At 40.2% G+C, this 4935-nt stretch overlaps 1 protein-coding gene across 1 annotated transcript in view; it reads left to right on the plus strand.

Annotated features, from left to right (window-relative positions):
* PRPF18 (pre-mRNA processing factor 18) overlaps positions 1-4935 on the plus strand; it is a 533171-nt gene that overhangs the window by 114986 nt on the left and 413250 nt on the right. The window lies entirely within an intron of this gene.

Consider the following 4935-nt stretch of genomic DNA (forward strand, 5'->3'; position numbering starts at 1 on the left):
CTACAAGCAGATTCTTGGAGTTGATTTTACTTTTAGGGAGTAAAAGGAGTGTTTGGAGCAGTTTCTTTTTAGGTAAATGGGGTCCAAACTGAGGCAGGAAATCCAGAACTTGAATTTAAAATCCAGAATTTGAACCAGGTGCAAATGATATCCCTAGGTACAGAATAAGGAATGGTGCCATACTCCAGGCCTTGTGGGCTTAGGAATGATTACCTGAGGCATATTTTTATGTGCATGCACACACACACACACACACACACACACATATATGTAAGCACAATTATTACAGAATATAGAATAAAGCTAGTGCATTTCTCAGAAAGTATCATGATTATGATGGAAATTAATCCTGAAAAGGCAGGCAAATTTGAAAAGGTGAGATGAAGACTAGAAAGGACAAAGATAATGAAAGGACGTGAAATGCTGCTCTACTTTCTGGGTCTATGGGATTGATAGGAGATACTGAAAAAGATATAAAGGCAATAAGGAATGTGAAGAATACAAGGAAAATTAGAGACTTAAATCAGCACAAGAAAAGGGAGACAAATCTACAAGAAAATATTGATAGGATTAGAAGGGGAAGGAAAATTTATGTAAATAATGGAGATGAAGGAATAGATATGTAAAATATTTATAAAGAAAACAAAAGTAATGTAAGAAAAAAAGGAAAAACAGACACTAAATAAACCTTTGTCTATAGACTTAGTAAGATATACCAGGAGACAGAAGGAAGAGAAAGTGGTCTTAATGATGAAATATAAAAGTAGACAAGTTAAAATTAGACCAAAGTTAGGAATAAGGTAAGATTTTTTCTCCTCAAATTTTCTCAGAAAAAAAAAGGGAATGAGGATGAGGAAAATCTGTAATTTGTCTTTGAGATACTGTGGATAGAAAAGAATGTAAAAATTTTAGAGGCCAAAATCACAATTCGAGGACATTGTGGCTGGTCATAGAGTGCATGGTGGGTGTTAATGTGAATCTAAAGCTTCTTGATCAGGGGTGTGACATTGTTAGACCCAAGCTTTAGAAATATCGATTTGGCAGGTCTGTGGACAACTGAATAGAGAGGAGAGAAGCTGGATATAGGGAAAGTAGACTATTGCAATAGTTCATGAGGGGAGAGAAAGGAATAAGTGTGAAAAATATCTGAAAGTAAAAATGGCCAGACTAGGCAACTGACTGAATATAGGAGGTGAGAGGAAAATGAAGTGTTGAAGATGACTCCAAGGTCATGAACCTGAATGACTGGAAGGAAGATGGTGTCCTTGTTAGACATTGAGAAATGAAGGGGAAGATTGGGTTTAGCGATCAAGATAATGAGTTCTGTTTTTGACATGTTGAGTTTGACATGCCTGTGGGACATCCAGGGGGATATGTATAATGGTCAGTTATTGATGAGGCATCTGAGGTGTGGTTGGAATCCATTTATTCCTCATTCCAAGTTCAGTGCTCTGTCCACTAAATCATGCTGACTCTCTTAGGTTGTGGCTGAGGATCTTGAAAAGAAATGAGACTGGAGCTCAGAAGTGAGATGAAGGATGGACATTAAAATCTGGGGGTTGTCCACATTAGAGATGATGGTTGATAAGATAGGAGACTTGATAGATGATAGGAGACACACAGATCCCCAGGAGAAGATAGAGAGAGGTGGTATGAAGAGAGCCCTGGGCAGAGCACTGAGGTACTCCCATGATAAGGGAGTGGGATCTCATTCAGAGCTGAAATGGACTTCAGAAGCCATTGACATGGGGAGGAGGGATGAGCATTTATTAAGTGTCTACTATGTTCTAAACCCTTTATGAATATCTCATTTTATCCCCACAACAACTCTGTGAGGTAGGTGCTATTATTATCATTTTCATTTTATATTTTCCTCATTTATCTTCATTTTATCTTTATTGAAGAAACTGAAGCAGAGTACCCAGGGTCACATAGCTAGTGTCTAAGGCCAAACTGGAATTCAGATCTTCCTGCCTCTAGGCTCAGTTTTCCAACCACTGTGCTACCTAGCTGAATTGTGTTCACCTCTCACAATTAATCAGTGAGGAAATTGAGGTACAAAGAGGTTAAGTGACTTATCAGATTCTCATAACTAGAATCTGAGGTGTGATTTGAATCCATTTATTCCTCATCCCAAGCACTGCTCTGTCCACTAAATCATGTTGCCTCTCTTAGGAGTTGGAAGAGAAACCTACAAAAGAAACTGATACACAGAGCATCCCTTGCTAGGTCAGGGTTCAAAGCCTTTCTAGCTTTTTAGCATTTGCTAAAGATTATTCTATGTTGGTATCTCCTTCAGTGTTCATAACATTGTAGATTTGGAGCTGGAAAGGACTTTCGAGGTTATTCAGTCCAACCTCCACATTTGACAGATAAGGAAACTGAAACCCTGAAAAGTTACATGATTTGTTCAGTTGTTCAAAGTCACACAGATAATAACTGATAGTGGCAGGATTTGAATTCAAGTCCTTTGACTCTAAGTCCAATACTATTTCCACAATGAGCCTAAGGTCATCTTCATATCATGATGAAATGTCAGGGAAATTTTGTAAAGAAAGAGAAATGGTGGAGCTTGCAAGTGAGGCAAGATGGTTGTGTTGTCTAGTGAGCCTACATAAAGCAGAGATATTCAACAGAACAGAACAGGATTTCAGAGTCACTGTCTTGTAAGCATACTAACAGCCACACTTGGGAGAGATATAAGTGCATATATTTGGAGGGCCAATGGGCAGACCCTTCCCCTAAAGTATGCACTAAAAAAATCACCATATGCTCTTATTAACAATGCTCACTTATTAGTATTATGTAACATTAGCTCACATTTCTTTTTAGTGTTTTGTCAGCTCATAAACATTTATTAAGTATCTACTATGTACCAGACCCTAAGTTAAGTTCTGGGGAGTCAAAGAAAGGCAAAAGACAATCCCTGCACGCAAGTTACTCACAGTCTCTTGGAGGAGACAACACAAAAACAACATGTACAAACAAAAATATACTGGATAAGTTAGAAATAACCATTAGAGGAAAGGAACCTGAATTAAGAAGGTTTGGGAAAGACTTTCTGTAGAAGGCAGGATCTTAGCTGGGGTTTGAAAGAAGCAAGGGAAGCCAGGAGGAGGCAGAGATGTGGAGAGAGAAAGCTCCAGACAGGGGGGTATTACGGAGCACTTAGAAAACAACATTGTGATGCAGATAACTTACATGTGGTGGGGAGTTTGTCTTTGGAACATGCTCAGATCACCTGCTTTGGGGCACCCCGAGAGGTCTGTCCTGGGCACGCCTAGATCTCTAAGACTGAGGCACCCTTTATCCATTACCAGCTGGGTAGAGGGAGCCTCATTTGACTGGATAAGGAATGAGAACAGGCTAAAACTGGGTAGACTGAGATCACCATTGGTCTCAGCTTTTTCCTTTGCATATTTTCCTGCTTTAGCCAGAGAGTAAATAGCACAGGTAAGAGGGGAGGGAGTTCCTTCCCTTGCTTTCCCTCTGCTTTATCTCAGTTCCTTTTCTTAGTCTCAGTGCTGGCAGGGATTCCTACCAGACCTATTAGACCTAGGAATTTGAGTCATGGTAACCATGGAACCGGGATTCTGGGCAGGGTGATGCAGCTACCCTGCCCCACAGGCAAGCCCTGAGAAGTCAGGGTACCTGGGACTGACCCCAAAGGGGGTTTGCAGTTGGAGCTTGAGATTGTTCTCTATAGGAACTAAATTAAACTATGACCCTAATCCCCTTTCTTGAAGCCTGAGGTACAAGAGGTACAAGAGATGGGGGAGGGGTTAAGTCTCTCACATGTTAGGGAGCAAGTTTGGGTATTTAGGATTATATCTGTTAAAATATATATTTCTTGGGGTGGCCAGGTAGCACAGCGAATAAGAGCACCGGACCCAGTGTCAGGATGACCTGGGGAATAGAATCCGGGCTCAGACACTTAGCACCCACCCAGAAACACCTGGTCGTGTAACCTTGAGCAAGTTACTTAACCCCAATTGCTTAAATATATATATATATATATATTTCTTTGTAAAAATTAATATATTTTGGTAACTAAATGGAACCAAGGTGCCAGGGGACCCATCCCTACAATTGAGAGAACATTATTAGTGGGCATTAGAGCCATTGACAGAGAGCTCAGCCCCCATGAGGGTACCAGAGAAGTGGGAGTGGGAGGGAGTGGAAATGGAACATATCTGGTCTTCAGGCAGTGGTGACCAGGGAAGTCTATGTTACATAGATATCATTATTCTGATTTAAAGACAAAGCTTTATTTTTTACTTTAGCCTTCTGAGTGGAAGTTAGAAAACAGGCAACTTTAGACCTTATTTAAGGAAAATCATCCTACCCATCAGTCATCCCAGCTGATGCCTCCCAAGAGGATGTGGCTCACCCTCAATTCTGACAGATGTTTCCAGATTGGAAAGACTTGGAGCTCTGTCACTCAAGGACCAGCTCTGCTTCTCAGTTCTACTCTGTTTTTAAATAGGAAGGTTGACCCTTCCTGTTGATTGGGAAGTGAGAGGGCAGGGAAAGCCACAGCCACTATCTACTTAATCTGGGCTGGGAGAAGAAGTGGCTATATTGATGAAATCACAGTTTTTTCAAAACAATATTCATAATGGTAGGAAGACAAAGATGACTAAATATAAGACAAGTAGATTTGTGTAGTCTTCTCTTGTACATATAGAAAAAAAAAGACCTTGATAAGAAAATATATGCCAGACTGAAAGCTGTTACAGTGAACAAACGATATATCAAGACTCATCACAGCATGTGCTGGTGACAGTCAGATTCAAGCTTTAAAGCATGATGAATATGGAGCTGTATAAAGGTATGCTGTCAATACAAGTAAATGAAGAATGAGATTGTCAAGGAGAGGAAAAGAAAACAAGCCATGAAAGTGGAAGAATCCGTGAAAGTTTTAAGGAAACGATT

This window comes from Petaurus breviceps, unplaced genomic scaffold, assembly GCF_028583685.1.
Source record: "Petaurus breviceps papuanus isolate PSGF00001 unplaced genomic scaffold, PetGlider_PUasm1.0 79, whole genome shotgun sequence".
NCBI classification, from domain to species: domain Eukaryota; kingdom Metazoa; phylum Chordata; class Mammalia; order Diprotodontia; family Petauridae; genus Petaurus; species Petaurus breviceps.